This window comes from Chlorocebus sabaeus, chromosome 10 (assembly GCF_047675955.1).
Source record: "Chlorocebus sabaeus isolate Y175 chromosome 10, mChlSab1.0.hap1, whole genome shotgun sequence".
NCBI lineage: Eukaryota > Metazoa > Chordata > Mammalia > Primates > Cercopithecidae > Chlorocebus > Chlorocebus sabaeus.
The window spans coordinates 17,382,856-17,410,613 of NC_132913.1; positions in this window are offsets into that span (position 1 = coordinate 17,382,856).

The following is a 27,758-nucleotide window of genomic DNA, read 5'->3' on the forward strand; positions in this document are numbered from 1 at the left end:
GTTTAATCTTTTTTTTTTTCCCCTGCAAGCTCCGCCTCCCGGTTCACGCTATTCTCCTGCCTCAGCCTCCCTAGTTGCTGGGACTACAGGCGCCCGCCACCACGCCCGGGTAGTTTTTCTGTATTTTTAGTAAGAACGGGGTTTCACCATTTTAGCCAGGATGGTCTCGATCTCCTGACCTTGTGATCCACCCGTCTCCACCTCCCGAAGTGCTGGGATTACAGGCGTGAGCCACCGCGCCCAGCCTAGTCATCTTTTTTAAAAAGTAAAATAAAATTGTTTGGGGAAGATGCAGCAAAGATGTATGAGGAACACAGCCACTGCATAAAGTCTAGTGTGTCCATGATGCAGAAGTCCTGGTACAATGTGATATCATTTTCCGTGGACAATCCGAATTGTAATTGGTTTTAATTGGTGTTCTTTTACAACTGGTTTTCTTTTAATACTGGTTTTTATAAGAATGTAATCACACAAAAATACAAGAACTCTCCTATTTAAAATAATCATAATGTCTCAATGTCTCTTTTTCTATGGCATGTTTATATGAAACACTTTCTTGGCTGGGCACAGTGGCTCATGCCTGTAATCTCAGCACTTTGGGAGGCCAAGGTGGGTGGATCACAAGGTCAAGAGTTCAAGACCAGCCTGGCCAAGATGGTGAAACCCCGTCTCTACTAAAAATACAAAAATTAGCCAGGCATGGTGGTGGACGCCTGTAATCCCAGCTGCTTGGGAGGCTGAGGCAGAGAGTTGCTTGAACCTGGGAGGCGGAGGTTACAGCAAGCCAAGATCGCACCATTGCACTCCAGCCTGGTCGACAGAGTGAGACTCTGTCTCAAACAAACAAGCAAACAAAAAACTCTTTCTCTTCAACTGCCAGAAAGAAAGACAGAAAAAAAAAGTGAGGGAGCTAAAAAAGAAATTTAATTGGATTAATTATTTCCAATTGGGGTTTAGCAATGATAGCCACACCCCTTCCATGTTCTAAGTCACAAGCACTAAAAGACTAAAATCTACATTTCCTAGACTCTCTTGGATCTAGGAATATGAATGAAATTGAGGCAGTGTGAGTGAGATCAGTTCATCTGAGATTTGAGAGGTAAGTGGAGGTCAAGGCATTCTTCAGAGGTTGCAGCAGCAGACAAGCCAGTTGTGGCAGAACTCCACAGTCCTCTTTTTTTGTTACCTGCTTGTGCCATGGGGCCAGCATCTGTGAACTAATAATACGGCATATTAGAGTTTTAATAGAGCTGTAGGTTTAAAGAGTGAATGATTTAATTTGTAATTGGCATGATGTAGCTCCAAAGCGTTCTTTAAAAGGAGTTTTCTTCTTCTTGTCTTAATTTATTTAATTATATTAATATTTAGAAAACTCCTACAAGGTGATGGCACCACTTATTCAACTTATGAAGAAGTTTACCACCATGGGGTATGCAATTCCACATTTTAAAACATTCGATCACCATCAATAAAACAGCAGCAGCCATTAAAGCAGTCAAATTGGATAGAACTTCCTTAGAAAGCAACTTAAATGCACTATGGCTAGAAGGTCAGCATCTGGCAGCTTAACAAAGTAGGGAAGTCAGATAAATTTCTTTTGCCACTCCCAAGCAAGGCATACCCAAGGCATGTGGCTTCTTCCACTCCCTTTGTTGGATTATTTATTTCTTTTGAAATTCCCATTCCACCCCCATCTACCTACCCACATTTCTTGCATCTTTAAGAGCCCAAATGCAATCTCATCTCCTCCAGGGAGATTTCCCTGACCCATTTCCAATGATTTTCCCTTCGTCTATTATTTTATAATTTTCATATCTTTTCCATTCTCCTTTATTTCTGATATGGCACTTTTATTCCTATTGACTTTTTTTCTGGATGTAGAAACACATTCTACTTCCCTGAAATCTATCCAGACTATAAACGCAAGAGGTTAAGGCCTGGGTTTGTTTTGGTTTGTTTGTTTGGTCCTTGCTTTATCTCCCGATACCTGATATTTGGGAGGTTCTCAATTAATATTTGGTGAGCAAATTAATTGTGTTGTCAGAAGATATTGGTCCACCCAAAATCAATGCACCCTGTCCATAGCATAGGGTTGTTTATGGAATAAATTTCCTAGCCCCATTGCATCCTGCAGTGGCCACATGTCTAGTTCTTACCAGTGGAATATAAGCAGAAGTGATTTGGTTCCTTTCTGGGATGGACTACTTGAAGTAGTTCCTTTTCCTTTCCAATGCCTAGAAACAAACAAGTCCAAGGCCCTGTGTGGATAGGGAGCCACAAGACAAAAGAAGCCTAGATTTCCAAGTTACTGTGTGGGAAAAAAACAAAAAGCTGTTTTTGTCCATTGAGAAAACATATTGAACATTTGCATAAGTGAGAAAAATTTACTATGTGATTCACACAAAAATATGTACAAGACTATTTAAGAAGTTTTATTCACAATAGGTAAAACATAGAGACAACCCAAATGTTTGTTAACTGGTAAATGTATAAACATATTGCAGCAAATGCATACAACAGAATACCATTCAGCAATAAAAAATGTGTTAGATATATATATATAAGAACATGAATGACTCTCAAAAATCATTATGCTATGTAAAAGAAGACAGGCAGACACACAAACACTATATAGTGAATGATTCCATTAATGTAATATTCTGGAGAAGGCAAAACCATAGAAACAGAAATCAGAGCAGGAGTTGCTCAGTTCTGGGGGTGGAAGGAGGGGACTTCTCCAGAGGGGCATAAGGGAACTTTTTGGGGTGATGGAAGCATTCCGTGTCTTGGTCGTGGTGCTGGATACTTAGTTGTTAATCTTTGTTAATGTTCATTGAACTGTATACTTTATATAAATGATTCCTCAGTAAACTTGATTATTAAAACATCTTCTGTTTTAAGACATTGCAATCTTGGAATTTATTTAGTACCTGGTCAAATATGCCAGTGTCATTTTAGCTAATACATGAATGGAGGAAGAGTAAAGTCAAACTCCATCCCAGGGGCTGCTTTAGCATGTTTCAACACCCTGCATGTTGCTGAGCTCATAATAAATGCTCAGGAAAAAAGTGTGTTGAAGTAACTTCAATTTCTCTCCCACAATTTTTTTATTCCATAGTTTGCCTACGATCATTTATGTATTCATTCATTCATTTCCTCCTATCATTGCACACCGTGAAACAAAAGCTGCCAAGCTCCATACTCTGCAAACACATTTTTCAAATGCTTTCCATGCAAGCAATCAGGCGCTGGTCTGTTTTATTCATAAGGTGATTTTTCTTTCTAGCTGCTAGAGCCACTTAAACATTTAATATCCATAAAACTGCTTTAATTTTTTAAGAACACAAATGGGGATTCCATTGTACTAAATATGGAATCATTTGGTGTCATAGCAACGAGCCTCATTTGTGCCATTCAGAATTCACTCAGTGAGTACGGTTCTCAAAAAAAAAGAATAGTCTGACCTTCTTGGTCATCCTTCTCAGTCACAGATTTTGAACCCTAGGCTTCCAATACTCCCTGCCCCTTCACCTTGAAATCATCCTTTTCCACTTTGAGAAGACTTAATGACCTAATGTTTCACTAAATCTATTTCCCAAAGTTAATCAGAACCAAAGTGTGCTGGAAAAGAAAGAATTTCTGAGAAGAAACGAATCTCTATTTATTATGATTTTCTAGAATGTATCCTCCAAGAATACACAGAGTTAGAATATTAAAGTAACTTAGAGAGAAGACGGTTAAACGCTTTGGAAGCAGGTGTATTAGCTAGGCTAGGATAAGCTATGCTGGGTAACAAACAATTCCATAATTACACATCAAGACTTTATAGTATTTTTTATTCAAACAAGTCTGTTTGGGGACTAGGAGGCTTTCCAGTGTCTGACCACCATGCAGCCACTTTGCAGTCCAGGATACTTTATTACAGATGTGCATTTGAATCTCAACTCGCATACTTAGGAGTTCTGTGTCATGGGCATGTAATTTAGGCTCTCAAAGCCTCATTTTTCTCATCTATAAAAAAGACATAATAAATCAATTGTCAACAAGGAGTTAAGAATTTTGTGTATTCTCTATCCCAGAGCTGCTGCACTGATGAATAAGATCCAATGGAGAGGCAATACTTAAAATAAAGGAGTAAATTTTTTTATGGGAAGAATATCATCGTGCAAAAGACATTAGGGCACTCTTGCATCTCAGAGTGAAGAATGGTCTAGAAGAAAAACAACTTTCAAATGTAAACCAATTTGTTGTAGCACAAAGAGAACCATGAATGAAAAACTAGGCATGAGCCCGGTGTGGTCAGGTACTTTATGTTTTTGACAAGAGTTGCCCTAGCCTGGCACATGGTAGGTGATCAAAGTTACTAAATCTTGAATGAAGCAGGGATTCTGAACTCATCTCACCATAACAGTTGTTATCACTCCCAAATGGGCTCTGGTTTTCTCATATATAAAGAGATTACCTGAAATGATACTTTCAGCTCTGAAATGCATCATTTATAGCTCCTAAAAGTGAACAGGGCCTTAAGGGGTCATGTAGTTTAATACCATTCTTGCTGTCTCTGCTTTCGCCCCTAGCAGGAGGGCACTAAAACCTTCCATGGCAGATTGTTATCCATCCTTTGATGGGATAGATGTAAATGACATTGGGTGATTTTTCTGTGTCTCCGCTTACATACCATTAATAATTCTCTACCTTATATTTTTAAAGTGCAGCATCTACCGACAAAAATGTCAAAATTGACACACTGAGATTATAGTTATAAGAACAGAGTCAAATAGCTCAGAAGAAGCAATTTGGATTCTGGGATTGGCTTCCGTCCTAAAGATACTCCATAGTTCCTTGACATTATAGAGGCATATGAAAGTAAATTCAGTCTCCCGAGACGTATTTTTTACTCTGGTTAGACAATTAACGAAAAAGGCTATTAAAGCTAATCTATTGTTGTTAGCATTTGAAAGAAAGCTCCCTGAAAAATGAGAACTTTCTTTCATTTCATTTCATTATGATGTTTCTTAGGAACATTATTCCTGAGAAAGAAAACGCTACAATAGAGAAACCAAATTTGGTGATGCTACTTTTCTCCACTTTGGATGGATGATGGGCAGATAATGTGAACAGATGATAGGTCAATCAGTAATGTGAACAAATGGCAGAGAGAGGGAGCTGCCTTCTGTAGCAGAAGGACATTCTTGGGGACTTTGCCTGACTCAAAGGAGTACAACTGCTTTGAGGGTGAATTAAATAGTCATTTATCAGACCAGCGAATACGCTTTGTGATTTAAAATAATTTTAATGCTAATTAAATAAAAGGTGCCCTCCTCATATTCTCTCACAACAAAATTCCTTTCTTAAGTCCTTATGACAAAGGGGTTAACAAACAGTTTGGTTAAAATGGCTGAAATTTGACAATCGAAAGACAGTAGGATAGTTGGCCTAGTTGAGGAGGGTGAAATGGGGGTGAGAGGACAGGTAGCAGGACAGATAGAACAAAACAAGTGTATTAGTCAGGCTAGGATAATTTATGCTGAGTAACAGACAATTCCGTAATTACACATCAAGACTTTGTTGTGCTTTTTACTCACACAAGTCTGTTTTCAGACTAGGAGGCTTTCCAGAGTATCTGGCCTCTATGTAGGCACTTTGGAGTCCAGGATTCTTTAATCCAATGGGTCTGCCATATCAGTATGAAGGCTCGTCAGTCATCAGGGCAGAAAAAGAGGCAGTAAAGAACTACCCATTGCTGACTACCATACAGAACAATGTTGGAGAGACCAAGATTCCCTGGCCCCCAGGCTGTATTGCTAATAAGCTGTCCACTCACTGAATTCAGTTACATCACCATGTAAGATCCTGCACCCCTAACTCTTCCAGCAACACAAAAATTAAATCAGCCTACATAAAGATTTCATGTGAACATTTGAATTTAAACATAAGGGCTCATTCATGGAGCTCAGCATTAGAGTAAGAAGGAAAGGAGAAATTCATATTGGCAACTGCTGGAGGAAGTATGAATCCCTACATTGATTCCCAGAATAATTTAGAAACTTAAAAGACCCAGACTTCCATTAATCTGGAGTGTTCCCCACAGAGTCAAGTTGTGGCCTTGACAGCTGCTCCTTCTGTTGTAGCCAGGTAGGGTCCTTAGTTCCCACATGAAACTCAGCCACTCCCACTCCAGGCTCTGGTGCAAATGTAGCCCCCCTGTGAAGGATGCATGAAGACCTAGAATCCACAGTGTAGTGCTCAGTAGATTGGCAAAGCCAACCTTGAAGCTGACCTGCTAAGTGTGTAGCACAGTGCTAGCACCTAGTGCTCCTGAAATAATAGGTCACGTGTAAAGCTGTCTGTTGAACTAACTCTCCATCCTCTTAACAACAGTATGAAGTGGACACTGCTATTATTCCCATTCTATATGAAGAAATAGGTGTGAAGAGGTTAAACAACATCTCTAAAATAATACAGCCATTAAATGGAGGCGATCATAGCCTGACTAATACATAGGCTGAAAGGACCCAGAGCAAAATCAGCAAAACGAAAAATGCGTAAGATGAAGTCTGGAGGAAACCAGGCATAAAATTCCAAGAGTCTTCTGTCTGTGGAATTGAAGTAGGAGGCAGGATCAGATTCCAAAAGTGGGGTTGGACACTGGACCAGCTTGAGAACTAGATAAAACAGGGAAGAGGTGAAAATACTTCTCCATAAGACATGGCCGCAAGTGTGCCATATCAGTTTACCATTGCCATGGCAACTCACAGAATTTACCACTCCTTTCCATGGCAACGACCTGATGACCCAGAGGTTACCACTCTTGTTCTAGAAATGCCTGCATAACCCACCCCTTAATTTGCCTATAATTAAAAGTGGATAGAAATGTGACTGCAGAACTGCTTCTGAGCTTCTCCTCTCGGCACACTGCCTCTGGGGTAGCCCTGCTCTGCGAGGAGGAGCACCTCTGCTGCTGCTGTATGCTGCCACTTCAATAGAAGTTGCTAACACCACTAGCTTACCTTTGAATTCTTTCCCGGGAAAAGCCGGGAACCCTCCCAGGCTAAGCTCCAACTTTGGGACTCTCCTGTCCCGCATCAGAATCACACAGGACATGCTTAATTCTTCCAGCATCAGCTAATGATAACACATGTGAAACGTCTACCAGAGAAGTCATTCAGAGATTTACTGCTCAGGGGCTTTGTTGAGGGTAGGTCAATTAGGCAACCCTCCACTCGCATATACCAAAATTCCAAGACTCCCAGAAGGAAAGCAAGTATTCAGCATAAGCCATATTGTTTGCATGAACAGTTTAGTTTAAGCACAAAAGCCACTTTAATCAGTTCTGAAAATGGTGGAGACTCTCCCCAAATCCAAGTTCCCAGGTGCTAGTCAAGCACTAGGCCTGCAAACAAGCCTTTCTAAGCAGTCAGGCTTCCTCGATCCATTCTTTTCATCACACTTTCTTATCCAACAAGCATTATACTAAGGAATGAGTTCCAAAGATCTATTTTTAAGCATCCACTATGTGCCAGCCACAGTTTCAAATGCTGGGTATACAGAAAAAAAAAAAAAAAAAAAAAAAAAAAATCAGACAAAAGACTTTCACTTATAAACGATTCATCATCTAGTGAAGGAAATAAACTAATAAATATCCAATAAAAAAATTTTTTGAAAACTATAAAATCAGGGTAGGGGAATAGACGTCACAGAAAACACACTCTGGAGAGAGAAGTCAGGAAAGCCTTGGCCATGTGGGTATGTTTGAGCAGTGAAAAGAAGGGGCAAGTCACATGTCCCTCAGTAAAAAGAGCTTTCCAGGCTGAGGGAGAAAGCAGTGCACAGTCACAGAGACAGACGGGAATGTGCTTGTGTGTATGGAGCAGTCACAAGGAAACTGAGTGAAACTAGAGAGATAGAATGTATCCAAAGTCCTTACCTTGGCCAATGAGTCCTTCTGTGACTGGGCTCCCGTGTAAGAGCAGCAGGATGCCATTGGCAGGTTGAGTGGGGGGCTGGCATGGTCTGATTTATGTTTAAAAAATGAGTAAGTCATACTTCCCACCTACAAGGGACTCTTAGCCTACTAGGTTAAAGAGTTGTGTCAATAAGTGACGGCAATATAGTGGGCACACACTAAAAGAGAGATACAGAAAGGAATAAAGTTAAGAAAATGGTATTTGATTTCAAAATTAATTACAAAGTTTCAAAAATAAAAATTACGAAATTGGCATAAGAATAAAAAAGAAAGGCTTTTTCCATAGCTCAGTGGAATAGAATAGCCCAGAATTTTATCTACATGTATATGGACAACTGATTTTGACAAACATTAAAAGATAAGTTAATAGCAAAAGAACAGCCTACTCAGCAAACAGTGGTGGAACAATTAAATAGCCATATACAAAAAAATTAACTATGATCCATACCTCGCACCATATATAAAAATTAATTTGAAATGAATTATGGACCTAACTGTAATACTTAAAATCACAGTACTTCTAGAAGAAAATATAAAAGAAATTATTTGTGGCTTTGGATTAGGCAAGTTTTCTTAGATAAATCAACAAAAGCATAATCCATTAAAAAAACCAAATGTATAAACTTCACCAAAATTTTAAACTTCTCTTTTCAAAGGATTCCGTTAACATAATCCAAAAAACAAACCATAGACTGAGAGAAAATACTTAAAAATCATATCTGCCAGGGGCAGTGGCTCACGCCAGTAATCCCAACACTGGGAGGCTAAAGCAGGTGGATCACCTGAGGTTGGGAGTTTGAGACCAGCCTGACCAACATGGAGAAATCTCATCTCTACTAAAAATACAAAAATTAGCCAGGCGTGGTGGCACATGCCTGTAATCCCAGCTACTCAGGAGGCTGAGGCAGAAGAATTGCTTGAATCCGGGAGGTGGAAGTTGCAGTGAGCTGAGATCGCGCCATTGCATTCCAGCATGGTCAACAAGATCAAAACTCTATCTCAAAAAAAAAAAAAAAAAAAAAAAAAAAATGTCTATGATAAACAGCTTGAATCCAAAATATAAAAAAGAACTTTCAAAACTCAATTGTAAGGAACCAAACAATCCCTTTTTTTTTTCTTTTTTGAAACGGGCAAAGGGTTTAGGCAGACATTTTACTGAAAAAGATATACGGATGGCAAATAAACATGACAAGACGCTCAACATTATAGTCACAATGAGATACCACTACACAACTGTCACAATGAGTAAAATTTAAAGCAAACAATTATTTTAAGCTTTGGCAAGAACGTAGAGAAGAAGAAAGTCTCATATACTTCTGGTGGGATGTAAAATGGTACAATCACTTTGGAAAACAGTTTGGCAGTTTCTTAAAGGTTGTATACATATCCGTCATGTGATTCAGCCTTCTACTTCTAGATATTTACACATATCTAGAGAAATGAAAACATATATTAATATACATGATTTTCATAGAAGCTTTATTTAAAATAGACCAAATGTCCATCAGTAAGGGAAGAGATACACAAATTATAGTATAACCCATACAATGGAATACTATTCAGCAATAAAAAATAATCAACTATTGAAACATGCAAAAATATGGCTTATTCTCAAACTGATGGATGCTGAGTAAAGGAAGTGAGAAAAAAATACATACTGCTTAATTCCATTTGTATAAGACTCCAGAAAATACAAACTAATCTACAGTGACAGAAAGCAAATAAATGCTTGCCTAGGCTGAGAGGCAGGGAAAGTGTAGGAGAGAAATGTAATAAAAGGGTATGAGGAAATTTTTGGAAGTGATGAATTCATTATTTGATCATGATGATGGCTTCACAAGTATATATATACACATGTATATATACACACACACACATATATATATACACCCCACACACACACATATGTATGTAGAAACGAAGAAGGAGGATGTGGAAAATGTATGTGATGTGAGAAAACCATTCAGGACACTGCCCTAAATGGATGCCTACTTGTTAGACCTGATTCTCAGCATGGTGCAACTACCCCAACCACCTGCCCAGATGCCTTCCTGTTTCCAGCTTCTGAAATACATCCTTATCAATTGTTTCAGACTTCAGAGACTTATTTGAATGTCCAGATACCACCCATGCTGGATGTAGCTGAGCCAACTGGCGAAAGTTCTTTCTTCAACTCTTAGTAAGATTGTATAGTTTAAAAAAGCATGAGATTTCATGTGAAAATACGCTCAACAGCAATTGTCTTTGGGGAAATGTTAATATAAACAACGATGAGATGCTATCACAAACTTACTAGACCATCTAAAATGGAACAATCCGATAATACTAATTGCTGGCAAGGCTGCAGATGCATAGGAACTCTCATTCACTGCTAGTGGGAATGCAAAATGGTACAGCCAATTTGAAAGACAGTTTTTTCAGTTTCTTACAAAGCTAAACATAGACTTGCCATACAATCCAGCAATTGCACTTCTTGGTATTTACTCAACTGATTTGAAAACTTAGGGACACACACACACACACACACACACACACACGGAGCACATGAATGTTTATAACAGCTTTATCTGTAATTCCCCAAAATGGAAGCAACCAGGATTCCCTTCAATAGGTAAATACATAAACAAACTATAGTAATACATACAAAGGAATACCATTCAGCATTAAAAAAAGAATAAGCTATCAAGCCACCCAAATATTTGGATGAATCTTAAATGCATCCTGCTAACTAAAAGAAGCCAGTTGGAAAGGCTGTATACTCTATAGTTCCTTTTATATGACATTCTACAAAAGTCAAAACTATGAAGATGGTAAACAGATCAGTTGTTGCCAAGGATTTTGGGAGATAGGGTTGAATAAGTGAAGCACAGGAAATTTTTTTACGGTGGTGAAACTATTCTGTATAACACTATAATTGGGAATACATGACATTATGCATTTATCAAAACCAATAGGATTTTAAGACATGAGTGAACCTTAACGTTTGCAAGTGAAAAAATCATAATTTAGGATGTTGAGGAATGCAATGATGGAATGCAGGATGTGACCTAAAAATCAAACTGTATAACAAGTGTATGAAACAATCTCACTGAAAGGGACCAAGGAAAAGGTGCCGACCTATGTAACTTGGGAAATGAGTGGAGTATGTAAGACTAAAAGCAAAAGGAGCTGCACATAAACACTGTACTCTCGATGATAAATTGATTTCCCATGGAGGTACAGGTTAACAATTCCGAAACTACTATTCATGTACGCTGGAATTGAATGACTAGGTAAATGAAATGGAAGATGGTGAGGGCCAGATTTTTCACTGTTGAAATGGAAGATTGCAGTATGCAGGGAGAGAAGGCTAGAATACACTAGCCTTCTATGTGTAATAGATTAGAGTGAGAAACAGTAGTGCAAATTCGTATTTCATTTAATATAAACACAGATGGTTACATTAGAGATATTCATACATATGTGTATATAAACAGTTAAGTATACACACATATATTTCTTTTTTCTGTCAGCCGAGGTGGCCTAGAAGCAACAAAATCCCAGTGGCAGAACCCACGTAACACCCAAAGCTTGGCTTCTAATATCTTTCTCCAACAAAAGGACATGGGCTCTTAGGAGAAATGACTCTAGGACTGCGTCAGAAAATATATAAGATGAACCTGCAGCAATTCGTAGTGCCACAATGTAAAGGAGTACTAACAAACATTTTAAAAAACCCACAATAACGGAGGTATGCAAAGGATGCATGAGCCAACAGAAAGAACAGCAAAATAAGTAGTATTGAATTATTATCTGAAGCATAAAGTAAATGTCATGAGTCTGTACAGTATGATTTCATTAATTGGGAGAATAATTCATTTAAGATCTTATAGACACTTAGATCTTATAAATATTAATTAACTATATAAATTTAATATAAATATTAATTCATAAAGTCAAATATAAATTTATAGAGTTAATGGTAAGAATAGACAAATCTACCAATTTACATGTATTTCACTCTCAAGAAAGTGGAATATAACTCCACTTTTGTGGCCTTACTCATGTCATATGTCAAGTCACTTGAGATGCTGGAAATAAGCTCATGATACAGGGAGCTTTTATGTATGGAGCTTTAGGTCAAAATGAAAAGGCAAGAAGGGGCATGCATGGAAGCACAGAAGAGAGAGCGAGGGCTGAAGGGTGTTGGGTTAGGAGCGACCATCTGGCTGTTTTCCGGAGGAGTTTGGAAAACATGTCCCCATATACTTATAAGAAATTCAAAAGTGTAGGAGTTTAAGTCTGGAAGTTTTTTCTTCACCTATGTAGTAACTGTTGGGGAAACCAGCCCCACACCACCCAGTGGGTACCCCGAGTCTGGCTGAGGCAAAGGAGTTAGAAAGAGACAAAAGACGTGTTTAAAAAGCGGGTCCAGGGAACCAGAGCGTCAGAGGCTTGCTCACGGCCCAGAGCTCTCGGGCTCCTCCCAATTTATTGGTTTACAAGCTCTTTGTTCTTAGGGCAGATGGGAAGGGGATGGAAGGGATGAGGAAAAAGATCCATCAGTGAAGGAGAACTCGTGAGTCATTCAATAAGATGTATAGCAGTGGCGGTATCTGTGAATTTCCTTGAGCAAAGGCGTGTGTCTCAACTACTTAAGATCTTTAACTTATAGAGACTGAAACGGGTGGGAGTAGGTTTCAGGAGAAGCCAAGATGTTTGATTATACTCCACTGCTGCACAGGAGTGTGATCTCTCCAGCAAACTGTGGCATGCCGCTGAGCAGTTATGCTCTCCAGAGGTAAAGACAGGAAGGCAATAAGGAGACTTTTCTCCTCAGAGGCCGCCCATGGCTTCCATGGGTGTCTCACACAGGGGAGACCAGCTCATCTGGCAATCCAGAAACTCTCTTTCCCACGGTTACTTTCTTCCAGAGTACAATAAGGAGAAAAGGGGGAAAAAGTTACTCTACAGTGGAGAAACCTGACAAATCCTAAGTCAGCCTGGTGATCAAGGTTCACCCTAACAGTGATACGTCATGTTGATAGTACATACCCCTAATATAGTGGGATGAGAACGGTCCTTTACTTCTGTGGTCTTCCTCCTAAAACCACAACTTAATCATGAGTAAAACATTAGAAAAATCTCAATTGAGGAATGTTCTACAAAATATCTAACCAGTACTACTGGAAACTGTCAAGGTCATCAAAAACAAGGAAAGTCTGAGAAACTGTCATAAGCAAGAACCTAAGAGACATAGCAATTAAACCTAAATGGATGATATCCTGAAGCAGAAAAAGGGCATTAGGCAAAACTAAGAAAATCTCACTACATTGTGAACTTTAATTAAAATAATATATTAGTAGTGGTTCATTAATTGTAATAAATGTACTATACTAAGTATTAATAATATAGGAAACTGGGTGTAGGGTATATGGGAACTCTTCATACTCTCTTCAGAATTTTATGTAAACCTATAACTATTCTAAAGTAAATATATATATATATTTTTAAAACTCATGTGACTTTGGAGTCAGATAAAATTGAGTCTAGTCTCACATCTTATGAGACCTTAGGCAAGATGCTCAACATCTCTGGACTTTGGTTTCCACAATGCCCATATAAACGCACCCACATCCACTCTTCAGTGTTTTTGGTAGCTGAGCGTCCAACGCAGGCTGTTTCTCTCCCACCGACTCTGCACCTGGTAACAGTCGTGAAGCCCCTAGAAGGAGTCTGAAGGCTGTCCATCTGGCTCATCTCCAGAATCCAGACAGGATGGGTGAAAGTCTAACAACCATGAGGCATGTTGATGGGATTTTTCTGTACTGGATCCTGCACCTTTGGATTTCTTATAAGTACTTGGGGCCATGTTCCCCAAACTCCTCCTGAAAACAGCCAGATGGTCTCCTCTAACCCAACAGCCTTCAGCCCTTGTTCTCACATCTGCACTTTCATGCATGCCCCTTCTTGCCCTTCCATTTTGACCTAAAAGTTCATATATAAAAGCTTCCTGTATCATGAGCCTATTTCCAACATCTCAAATTACTCAAGACATGAGGCATGATTAAGGCCACACTTGGTCAATCTTTCCTTCCTGCTTCATCCTATTTCCTCTGGCTTTTTTTCTTTCCTTAATTACTTTTCCATGTTTCACCATAGTTAACATCCAAACAGGACCCAAAATAAAATCTTAGTTTCAACGAATTGCAACAAAAAAGAGAGGTAATGAAATAAAGTGGATGGAATGAAGCTTGCTTTAGTTATTTTACTGTAGGTATTTAGCAGATACTAATACAAGGCTTACTATGTGCATTATAAATATTAATTCATTTTACTAAGACCTTATAAGTATTATGATCCTATCATTATTAATTAATTTCATCCTCATTTCATCCCTATGGTACTATCATCATTTGCATTTTGATGGTGAGGAAACAGAAGCACAAAGAGGTTCAACAACTTGACCTGGGTCAGAGCTAATAAGTGGTCGACCAGAGATGAGATTCAAACCCAGGTGATCTGTCTCCCTGGTCCAGAGCTGCATGACAACAGATACAAACACTTCGATTTTTTTTTTTTTTTTCATTTTTGTAGCAGCCCTTTAAGGTCACTATTTTGACCCTTCCCTCCCTCCATTTAAGAGATAAACCTTGAAGGAATCAGATGTTTTTCCTAGGAAAGGAACAGGATGGACGGGGAGACAGAGCTGCAAGGATGTGTCACAGGTCAAGTAAAGAAAAGAGTTTAGACCGGGTGCCGTGGCTCACAGGTAATCCTAGCACTTTGGGAGGCTGAGGTGGGCAGATCATGAGATCAAGAGATGGAGACCATCTTGGACAACACGGTGAAACCCCGTCTCTACTAAAAATACAAAAATTAGCTGGGCGTGGTGGCATGCACCTGTAGTCCCAGCTACTCGGGAGGCTGAGGCAGGAGAATCACTTGAACCCAGAAGGCGGAGGGTGCAGTGAGCTGAGATCACACGACTGCACTCCAGCCTGGCAACAGAGCAAGAGTCCTATCTTTTTTTTTTTAAAGAAGGTACAGTCTACCAAACAATGTTCTCCCATCCAACCCCCTATTCCTGTCTCCCATCACCCTATGCCCTCCCCAAGTCATCCAGCCCTACAGCCAGCATCCTGTGCCTCCCGCTTCCTTTCAAGTAAATCAATCAGGTCCAAAAAGCTCTATTATCTGATATCCTGCACAGATACAGACCTTTCCTGCACTTTGCAGGTTCTTTGAGCAATAACAACAGTTCTCAAGCCTTATGCCAGCTCTCCACAAAATTCTCTGTTTAAATAATCATGACCTCTCCACATTCCCACCCAAAAGGAATGCCTTGGATTCCACCCCTATGGAAATAATTGACAATTATAACCCAAGTTGGAAGACAAATTTTTAAGAAGATAAATTTTAACAGAGCAAAGTACTGCAGAAACCACATCACTGTGTTCACTATTGTTTGGCATTGATGAGGTGTACCCAATGTGCATTGTTAAAGATTTTTGTAACTCAAATTTGGTGTGTTCCATCCTTTTCAAGACCTTGGGGGAATTTCAGCAGCAGGAAAGTTTCCTGCAGGTGTTTTGAATGACTGTGGAGTTTTGCTGCCTCATGAGTTCTCTTCCATGTGTTCTCCTACTCTGAGCTCCAGCTCCTTGCTCTTTGCCTCCCATCTCTCCATCCTATTAGCAATCCCTGGTGAAGCATGGACATCACTGAGCGCGGCATAGTATGGACTAAGTTAGAAATAAGTCAATTATCTGTTGAAAAGAGCATACAACCAGTGGTTGCAAGAATCAGCCCAATCCCAGGGTTACTAACAGCCCTGTCTGTGGATTTAGCTGAGTTCACTCATTGCTCCAGGCAGATGTTTACTTATCAAGCAAACAGAATAAATCAATCCCTCTCTACCTCTTTTGCTCTGAGAATCACAAAGCGATCCTCAATTGGGCTGTAATGTCACCATCAAGAGTGTTTGGAAATGTAAGCAAGCATAGGGGTGGGGGTGTCACAACGTCTAGGGATTTGGGGGCGACAAGACTGCCAAATGACCTGCAAGGCTCCAGAAAGTCCCACATAATGACAAATTTCTCCTATTAACATTGTTAATATTATACCTTCTAAAAAAATTCCTGTTGGAGCACCCATAGACCTCCAAAATTCAAAGAGCTTTATAAATTCCAGTATCTTAGCACTAAGTATTTAAACTTTTGTCCAATTTTCTATTTCATTAGAAGGAATTCTACAGCTGAAAAACCATGTGTGTGTGTGCGTGAGTGAAATGCACTAACAAAAATTAGAAAAAGCACGAATAATGCATTTGAAGCCCTAGGCACTAATTCTAGCTCTATCACTGACCTACTGTGTGACCCTGAAAAGCCACTTCCTTTCTCTTGGGTCACATAGTTTCCTGATCCATGGATGAAATGTTGATTCTCATTACTTTCTAAGGTACCATGAAGCTCAACATTTCCATAACTCTAAGACCCATAAAAAACGAATTATTCTTTCTGTACTTTAATAAGCAAATGTGACCGGTGCAGGTAGATTAAAGGAATAAGCTAAAGATTGATAGAGGTTAGCATGTGTTTTCTTATAAAGGTTAAGTCCAGCAAAATGACAGCAGCAATGAAGGGACAATCTGCCTTGAGGTGACGATGGCAACGACAAAGTTGTTGTAAGCTTCTCCTGGTGATATTTTCAGGTAACTTAAGAGAAGAGCTGCAAAAATGTGGAAGCATATCCCCTTCACTGAGTAAACTATCTTGAGTCTGAGCAGAGCTGTAACTGGTTGGGAAAAAAAATTTGAATGCAGTCATTAATTTAGTATATGGGTATTGAAGAAGCACAAATGGTGAGGCAAACCCCGAGCTAGGAATAGCAAGAGAAAGAGAAGACATGGCCCCTGTCCTCAAGGGCTCACAATTAAGAAGAAAACACGTAAACAGTTTTTAAAAACATGACAAATGCCATAAAATACAAGGTGCCACGCGTGTACGGAAGAGAGAAGACATAACCCCAAAGAAAATCAGCCTTCACAAGCCCCTGATGTATGCAAGTATCCCCCAGGAGGGAGCAGGAGCTAAGTCTGTGGGGAGGACGGGAGCACCTCAGCCTCCTGAGGCAAGGATGACAACACAGGGAGTCGTGAGATAGCAAGGCATGCTGGGGGAAGATGAGTGATTTCATTTATTTTGACAGCAGAGTGATTATTAAGAAATACCAAGATAAGTCCTGGCATGGTGGTTCAAGCCTTTTATCCCAACCCTTTGGGAGGCCGAGGTGGGCAGATCACTTGAGGTCAACAGTTCAAGACCAACCTGGCCAATATGGTGAAACCCTGTCTCCAGTTAAAAATACAAAAATCAGCTGGGCATGGTGGTGTGCACCTGTAATCCCAGCTACTCAAGAAACTGAGGCAAGAGAATCACTTGAACCTGGTAGGCAGAGGCTACAGTGAGCCAAGATCGATCATGCCACTGCACTCGAGTCTTGGTGACAGAGAGAGACTCCGTCTCAAAAAAACAAAAAAGAAAGAAAAAAAGAAAAAATATATAGAGATAAGACTGAATAGATGGGCATGGGCCAACTGTGTGGTATGGACTTTATCTGGTAGGCTGCAAGGATTATTGAGGAAGTTCCTTTTAGGAGACTAACATAGGAAGATTGGAATCAGTGAGAGGAAAAAGACAAGTTATCCTGTGTTAAAGTAAGGGAATCACAGCTGTGGAAAGGAACAGATAACTTGTTTTACTTAAAAAAAAATAAAAAGTATTTTACATTTGCAGGCTTGTTACATGGGAATATCGCATGATGCTGAGGTTTGGGGTACAGATGGTCTCATCACCCAGGTGGTGAGCACAGTACCCAGTAGGTAGTTCTGCAGCCCATGCCTCCTTTCTTCCTCCTCCTTCAGTAGCCCCCAGTGAGTATTGTTCCCATCTTTATGTTCAAGTGTATTCAATTTTCTATGTCAAAAACCATAAGCTACTGTGAGAAAAGGAAAGGGAGAATATGATTTAAAAGAGTTCAAGAATAATAGTGAGTTCAAAATGAAAATTAGCACAAAACATTTCCTATCACCTTACTCTCGGGTTCCAGTAAAAGGAAAGTGACAGAATTAAAACTGAACACAAAAAGCATAAGCGGGGACTATCAGCAAACAGGAGATGTTAACAAATTTCTAAAACTCAGAAAAAGGATGGAATTCTGTGAGTGGATAAAATATTAACTAGGAAGCCCAGAATATGCAGAGAGCTAAACCCAAGAGAAAGAGTCCATCTGTCCTACAAAAAGCCAATGGAAATGTCAGATTCTAAGTCAGCAAGGAAAATGAACAGGGAAAGAGTTCCTGAAAGAGGGGACGGTACCTGAAACTCCATCTACTGGCCACTGTCCTAGTCAATGTCCCGTGTTACCGAGTCCCTTGCAAATGCACAGAGACACACATGTACACACAGATATGCAGACATATGTAGACACATGCATACACACTGGCCTGTCCTTAGGAGCCCAAGCTGACTACCGGACATGATATCCCCAGGAGAAACACACACCACCAGGACAAGAACAGTACAAGAGAATATCTCTCTAACGAAAATGAATAAATTGACCAATTGAAAATTGAGCTGTTAGGGTGGACTTCACCATCCTGAGTAAAACCCTCTCCTTTCTTTTTAGCACTTAAGAAGTCCCAGTGTAAGGCCAGATTTCAACAAGCTCCCTTGAAGATTGCCCAGCTAAGGCCATTTAGCCCAGTGCTAGCCAAGGAGATATAAGAGGAAGATGAATTGGGTCCTCCGGGAGTAGTAGTTGGTTTCCTAATAAAAATCTCAGATGCAAAACAAGACCTTTTTGTCATTCTTCCTGTCTGGAACTTTACATGATAATGGAGTACGAGTGTCTATCTAAGGACCAAGAGATAACAAGAAAAATAATGAAAGAATGAATTAAGCATAGAAAAATTGGAAACTAGAAAAAGACTGGATCAGTTTTTTAAAATTATTTAGCTGCTGGATAAGACCTAGAATGTTCTTTGTTCAGTCTCCTCTTGAGTGAGATAATAAACATCTAAATTGTTGAAGCCACTTTTGTTGGGTTATCCACTGCTTGTCGACAAACACATCCCACCCAATAGAAGTAACCATCAGACCTAAAAGACAAAGTGACAAAAAGGGATGTTATCTGAGAAGTAACACTGTGTAGAAACAGAAGCACTTCTTCACTATTTTTTAATCATATACTTCTTACTTTCATAAAAAGAAGCAGACTGATTTGGGGAAACTATTTCTATGTATCAGAGTCTTTTTGTTTGTTATGTCAAATACATTAAATTTTTTTTAATTGAATTTTTTTTTTTTTTTTTTGAGATGTAGTCTGGTTCTGTTGCCAGGCTGGAGTGTAGTGGCGCCATCTCAGCTCACTGCAACCTCCGCCTCCTGGGTTCAAGTGATTCTCCTGCCTCAGCCTCCCAAGTAGCTGGGACTACAGGTGCCCACCACCACACCCAGCTAATGTTTGTATTTTTAGTAGAGACGAAGTTTCACCATGTTGTCCAGGATGGTCTCAATCTCTTGACCTCGTGATCCACCCGCCTCGGCCTCCCAAAGTGCCTGGATTGCAGGTGTGAGCCTCTGAGCCCGGCCTGCACTTTTAAGTTGTTTCTCCGTTTTTTAACTATTTGGTAATGTTTTGTATTAAAACAGAAGCCAGAGATTTTGTCCAAAGGATTTGGTCACAGATCGCACATGGTAGTGACTCCTAATTGAAAGCTATTACAGCTGTACAGGCACTTTCACTCTCTCCTTATCTGGTGGCAGTGAATGAGGAAAATTTAACATTCACAAAGCTGACTCTGCAAGTTGTGTCACAGTTGGGAGCTTTGTGACCTTAAGATGTTTTTGCATACAGATGGGAAGGAGAGATACGTAACCACAAAGACAGTGGTTATCAAGACCAATCTGTGTGAGGATCACCTGTATAAATGAGCTTACTAAAAATGCTGGGTTCTGAGGCTTAACTTCAGAAAGTCTGCTTCAGTAGGAAGTCCCCAAATAACACAGGTATTCCCTGGATCATGCTAGTTAGTTAGCTAGTTAGTTCTCAAACCACATGGTTTGAGAAACACCATACTCTAGGGTCAGTGGGGACAGCAGTTGCCATCCCATAGGATGCATTGACCATTCTCCCACCACCCAGCCATCTGTGCTACATTCTGGCAACAAATGTTTGTTGAGTCACACAGCATACTCATTACTCAATACACAGAGCTGATTAAGACAGTAGTCTCTCCCTTGAAGACTTAATAATACAGCTAGAAAGAATAACACATTAACAGAATTTCCCTTAGGATTCTTGAGAATATATTTTTAAAGACTTTGGAGACCCGGGGAAAATTCTGCTGTTCAGAGCAGAATACCTCAGAAACATTTCTTCTAACACCAGGGAGACTGAAATCAAGCCACAAACACTAGATCCAGTCCCTACTAGTAGAAAGGACCAGGGATCGGCAGGGCACGGTGGCTCACGCCTGTAATCCGAGAACTTTGGGAGGCCAAGGCAGGCGGATCACAAGGTCAGTAGTTAGAGACCAGCCTGGCCATCATGGAGAAATCCCATCTCTACTAAAAATACAACAAGTTAGCCGGGCATGGTGGCACGCTCCTGTAGTCCCAGCTACTTGGGAGGCTGAAGCAGGAGAATTGCTTGAACCCAGCAGGTGGAGGTTGCAGTGAGCTGAGATCATGCCATTGCACTCCAGCCTGAGTGACAGAGCGAGACTCCGCCTCAAAAAAAAGAGAAAAGAAAAGAAAAAGAAAAGAAAGGACCTGGAAACTTGAGCTTTATTCTTCATTTATCTGATAGGCACACATACATACACACATGCACACACATACACACACCCATATCCCCATACAAACACAAACATACATACACATTTTTCTAGGGTGATAACCCATTCGGTTAGCTTTTTTACACAATTGGTTTGTGTAATCATTTAGCTTGGGATTCAGATAATGTCAACACATAGACAACATGTAATCAGTCAAAGCAGTCAACTTTTTGAAAATTCCAATGTGTTTTGACATTTTAAACATCACAGGGAATCAAACTGGTCATTGGTCAAGCTTTGCTAAAAATTTTGAAGAAATCCTGTGACACCAAAGAGTGCTATTTTTACTTCTAGTGGTTTTCACATTTTATGCATGGACTGAGTCTGCTGGAAATGCTGAAAACTTAGCCTGCCATCCAGATGTTCTAGTGTCGCGTTCTCAGACAAGCAGGTCTGTTGGCACTGGGGAGCAATGGCATTGACTTTTTCACGAGCAGAAATCAAGTTTATATTTGGTTACAGACAGAGCAAATACGTTTATGCTCTGATTACACTTTAAAATTAATTTCCCTCTAATTCTTCCAACCCAAGTTTCACATTTAAGAATTTATTCATCCTCTGCTCTTCATAAATCAGATCCATGAAGTAATAAACAAAGTTCAGTTGATGACACTTCGTAGCTTTAATTAAAACCACCTTTCTCAGTGCATGTCAAGGCCATCCTTGTGGAACTAGCAGTTTTTAAAATAAACTTCTCCAATTTAGGAAATAAATGATTAATACATTATGAAGAACCTTGAGTACAGGAACACTACTGGTTCTTTATAACACATTAATTTTTTCAGAAAATAAACAGTTTACTGAGCGCTGACTATATGCCAACCACTTTATTCATCTTGCTCTTCCCATTATTCCACCTGTACTGTAAGACATTTAAAATGTCAACAACTGGCCGGGCGCGGTGGCTCAAGCCTGTAATCCCAGCACTTTGGGAGGCCGAGATGGGCGGATCACGAGGTCAGGAGATCAGACCATCCTGGCTAACACGGTGAAACCCCGTCTCTACTAAAAAAATACAAAAAAAAAAACTACCCGGGTGAGGTGGCGGGCGCCTGTAGTCCCAGCTACTCGGGAGGCTGAGGCAGGAGAATGGCGTGAACCCGGGAGGCGGAGCTTGCAGTGAGCCGAGATCCCGCCACTGCACTCCAGCCTGGGCGACAGAGCAAGACTCCGTCTCAAAAAAAAAAAAAAAAAAAAGTCAACATATGTTGACTATATATGATTATAGATTGTTAAAAATTATTAGAACTATCAAATGCAAAGCAAATGTATGATAACTTTTCAGTATTATGCTCTGTTACGGTAGGGTCCGTCAAACTGCAACCTCCAGTTCTATCCCCACTCCGCGGAACATACTCTTATGAAATAACACCTCATAGACAATAACCATTCCATTGCTATCCCTCAGCAGCATAAGGATGTTGGTTTTTTACAGATTCCAGCCCAGTTCTACTAGGGCACACTTCTATCATAAAAAGCTCTGGCAAATACATGTACAATACTATCTTTAAAGTAAGTTACCAGGTAGGAGTGAGACTCTGAATATGAAAACATTACCATTTGAGGGGTAATTTTCAGAAAAGAAAATATTACAGTGATGAATCAGCACATCAAATTAACTGTAGCATCTAATTAACCAGAAGTCATCCAAAAAGCAGATCTTAAAAGTAGTGGTTGCGTAGGGAATGTGATAAATAATGACTTATTTTTACTGGAAATGATAAGGAAGGATTAATTGTGAAAATGATTTCCAATGTATTTGTCTCTCTTCCTCTTTTCCTGAGACTTAAAGAATCAGGTAAGAGGGGAGAGAAATCATTTCCCTTGAATTTTTTGAAAATCAGCATTTCCTAAACTAATCTCTTTCCAATATCAATCCCAAGAGAGATGCAGAATGATTTCAGAAAGTTCTTAGACCAAATATCATTGAGAAGTGCTTTAGAATGCAAACTCTTCTTAGAGATTCCTCAGCATCGGCAAGGATTAGGAGAAGACAACTCTTGGATTTGGTTTAAACTACAGTTTCCCACACTTACTTCCCCATGCAGCAGGCTTGGGGAGGAGGATTAAAACCTTGGAAACATTCTCTGTTCTCCATCCAGATGCTTGGAACATCTAGTATAAGGCTCTGAATTTTTCACTTTTGGATAATGGTTAATCATTGTGTAAATAGGTCAGGGCAATGCTAAAAATAAACAAGAAGATCTATATATGCTCTTGGTAAACTGCCCTATGCTAGTCCTTTTTCACACTGCTATGAAGATACTACCTGAGACTGGGTAATTTATAAAGAAAAGGGGTTTAATTGACCCATTGTTCCGCATGCCTGAGAAGGCCTCAGGAAACTTACAATCACGGTGGAACATAAAAAGGAAGCAAGTCACATCTTATATGGTGGCAGGAGAAGGAGAGAGAAGCAGGAAGCGCCAGACACTTATCAAGCAACCAGATCTCATGAGAACTCACTCACTATCATGAGACCAGCATGGGGGAAACTGCCCCCATGATCCAGTCACCTCCTACCAGGACCTTCCCCTGACACGTGGGGATTACATTTCAGATTAGGATTCAGGATGAGAGTTGGGTGGGGACACAGCCAAACCATATCATGCCCTGCATAATGTTGTTCTTCGGTAAGACATTCTTGGTTTTTACAAAATTTCTTTGAGAAGGGGGCAAAGTACCTCGTTATTCAAACACAAGTGTTTCCTGTTACTTTTTCATGCACATCCCCAAGATTTTACCTGTTCCTTGTTCCATTACTCTTCTTCCTGGAAAGTCTCAGAAAGGAGAACTTGACAGCCTGGAGAAGGCAGCAGTGTAAATCCTACTAAAACAAAATGGAAGTGAAACCTCACAAGAGGCAATTCATCTCTGCTAGAAAATTTAATGTTCAGTGGAAGGAGACTAGAATAATTGATGTGGAGGCCAATGGACTTTAAAACTACTTAAAATTCATTTTCAGTGTGATGAGAAGAGTTTTCTATGATATCTAAGCTTTCAAGCCTAAATATAGTCTTTAAGATCAAGCAAGAAAGTGAATATCTTTTAGGAAAAAAACACACATACACACAAAAAACAAACAAACAAAACTTCATAAATTTCTTCAAGCTAAAGTCAGTGTTGTCACCCAGCCTACAAATCTAATTTGGTGAAAAAGAGTTTAATGCTTCCTGTAGGACTGTTCAGCCAAGACCTTAACAAAAGGATACCCATATGGGAATATTCATAAACTCAGAGACTGGAAAATTCCATTCTAACTCTAGCTTCTGAGTCACCAGGTCTTTGGGAAGTCACTCTAACCCTTGGGGCCCTCATTTCCTCCTTGTCTGTGAAAGGAATAAGCCTAAGGGAATTGCTGTTGAAAGATTAAGCACTTGCGGTATAGTAGAAGCTTTCTGAACCATCTTGCATGTTATTAACTTGCTGGAGAAATTTATACTCTTTATTTGCTTGGAAAACATGAATAAATTCCTATAGCAAACCATTGCAAATCAAGAACCTGCAAGCACTCCAGCCCCTGCCTGGCTATAGGCTGAGTTCTCGATGTTTATAAACCTATTTATACCAGTGTACTTGTGATTATAATTGCAGCCTTATTAATTATTACTTATACTTTTATTATCACATTACACAATTAGTAATCACACTAGTGAGAAGAAAAAGCTGTTTCTCAGAAATAAAGTTAAATGCTTAGATTAATCTCTACAGTAAAATTAAAGCAAGGTTCTAAAAACTATTGTTGAAATAGATGCAAGTATGACAACTGTAAAAGTTTTGGTGTAAAATAATGTATAAGAATCCAGAGTAATACTGCACGTGGATGTCTTCACATAGGTCTCCAGTTCCAGATCCATTTCCTAATTTTTACTTTGAAATAGTTTGACTCACCAAAATTTGCAAAAATAGTACAGAACATTCCATGTACCCTTCTCACTCAGCTTCCCCCCGTGATAATAACTTACGTTAATTATCGTACGTTGTCAAAACCAGGAAACTGATGTTGGTAAAATATCGTTAACTCTAGATCCACTTTCTAACTCAAACTGTAAATGATGAAAAATGCATTATGGGTATGGAAAATGCAATAAAGATAAAGTGAACCTCCAATGAACAAATCTATGGCCATATAATCAAAAGCTTATTCATATGCCAAAAAATCACAAAAATTAAAAGCTTTATAAGTGATGGGCAAATCTATGTTGAAAAAAGGCATGACATCCATTTATTCAGCACGATCAGGGAGAAATTGTAGAGTAGTCCACCTGATGTGTGGAAGGAAGATAACAACAAATGAATTAATGGAGATTATGTGTCAGAAAGCAGAAACACGGATGATACAAAAATTACACCACCGTGACAGAAACAAATGAATCTAAATATGAAGAAGAAGGAGGAGGGTAAGATACATTGGATCAAGGCTGTAGCCAAAAATTGTTAATATAGTAAATAAAAATACACATGAATTAGTTTTTGCATTGAAAAATCTGAGTTAATATTATCATAACTTGAAAAATTATTGGACTGTAATACAAAAATTAGTTTTCCTCTTCTAAATAACACAATATTATTTATTTTATTAAATGTATGTACACTTCTATGTTTATCTAAAAATGGTATGTGTAGGTCACTTTTATAATCTCTTTTTTTAAAATTACAACTACAAGATCCAATTGCATTGAATAACAGGGGGCCTACCATCTGTAATATCGTATTGGAGACCTTTCTCTGCAGGGTCTGGGGGGAATAAAAAGAGAAAGAATCAAGCATATTGTCTCAAAACTCCCCAGAAGGAACTTTGCTCATAACATGGGTCAGGAAAAAGCAAGATCGTCCACTTTGGAATTATGTGTATCTATTAATGGTGACCTAGACAGATTCCTTCCATGTAACTCAATGAAATGTCTTAGTTAGAAAAGACCATTTGAAAGAGAAAAAAGGATTAGTGTGGGGAAGTTGGGATTTGACTGTGAACAGGGCAATACATCAAAGAACAAGAGCTTCGAGTCTTAGAAAAACAAGATGGCTCCCACAGGTGTCATCTATGAAACAGGCAAGGAGCTCGGGTAGGGAGAGTACAGCAGCATACCTGACATTATCCACGATAATCTGATTATCTTGACACAAAGAACTCTTCACCGTTTTTACTGGAAATAGTTCTTTGGAAATTGTTCTTTGGAAATAGTACTGCTATTTTCCCACTTAAATTTCACTAAAGTTCCTTTTGAAATATTAGCCCATACAATCCGTGCTAAGAAGCAATGAGCCAAAAAAGAAAAAACGGTTTTTGTTCGAAAAGGTGGTGTTATGAGTTGAATTGTGTCCCTTGGAAAGATAATGTTGAAGTCCTAACCTCCACTACCTATGGAAGTGGCCCTTATTTGGAAATAGAATCTGTGCAGATATAATTAAGTTAAGATGAAGTTCTTAAGGTGGGCCCTGATTCAGTTTACTAGCATCCTAATAAGAAGAGGAAAACTCTATGTGAAAACAGAGTCACGCTCAAAAACGGTTATCTGAAAACAGAGGCAGAGAGTAGAGTGATGCTGTCACAAGCCAAAGAATGCCCGGAGCTACCGGAAACTGGAAGAAGCAAGTAAGAATCTTCCCTTAGAGGCTTCAGAGGGAACACGGCTCTACCAACACCTTGATTTCAGACTTCCAGACTCCAGATCTATGATACAGTAAATTTTTGTCATCACTCAGTCTGTGGTAGTAGCAGAACAGACCCAAGAAATTGATACAAGTAGTCTAGGCACAATGGCCACATAAGCATCAGAGTTGCTAATTTTGGGGGTCATCAAGGAGAAAAACAAGAAGCTTCCTTTAAGAGCTCTTCCTGGCCGGGCGCAGTGGCTCAAGCCTGTAATCCCAGCACTTTGGGAGGCCGAGACGGGCGGATCCCGAGGTCAGGAGATCAAGACCATCCTGGCTAACCCGGTGAAACCCCGTTTCTACTAAAAAATACAAAAAAATCTAGCCGGGCGAGGTGGCGGGCGCCTGTAGTCCCAGCTACTCGGAAGGCTGAGGCAGGAGAATGGCGTGAACCCGGGAGGCGGAGCTTGCAGTGAGCTGAGATCCCGCAACTGCACTCCAGCCTGGGCGACAGAGCGAAACTCCGCCTCAAAAAAAAAAAAAAAAAAAAAAAAAAAAAGAGCTCTTCCTTCTTCATTCTTTGGGAAAATCATACTTCTTGTTTGATTTAAGAGAACTATTTCCTCATGTGAGTTTAGACCATTTAATTTCCACAGGTAACATGATTATACAATTTTATTTACCATGGATGGTTCTGGTTTATGTCTGATTCAATGTAATTCATAGTGCCACATTTTACTTTCAAAAGTATCCCAGTTTGGACAATAAATTTTGTGTTCATCTACTTGTAAGTCTAGGAGGTTACGATTTTAGTAATCTGGTAATCTTAATAGAGTTTACCATTATTCAGTGTTTGCTATCTTCTCTCTACTTTAGAAAAAAAAGGGGAAACGCAACAACAACAACAAAAAAGATGGCAAATACATTGAAACAATAAAGCCTCCACAAGATGATTTAGTTCTAAGTGTCTTCAACTCAGTCTTCAGCCCATTCTTTCATTTTGTACAAAAAGTATAGGTATTTAGAATAATGACCCTGAGATCATGCAAGATCTTCGGCTATTAAATGAATGCACATATACCTACATGGATGAATGCATGTGTGCATACATGAAAAGCATATCTTTCAGGAAAGTTGGCACATTAAACACGAAGAAAAAGGACATAAAACGTAAAACATATACATAGAGATTAAAGACTATACACGTATGAAGAGCACACCTAGGTAACTAAAAAACAGGCATACCATCAGCTCTCTAAGGCCATGTGCTGTGGCCGTCCCTGATCCAGACCCAATGACTCTCACTAGAGGTAATCA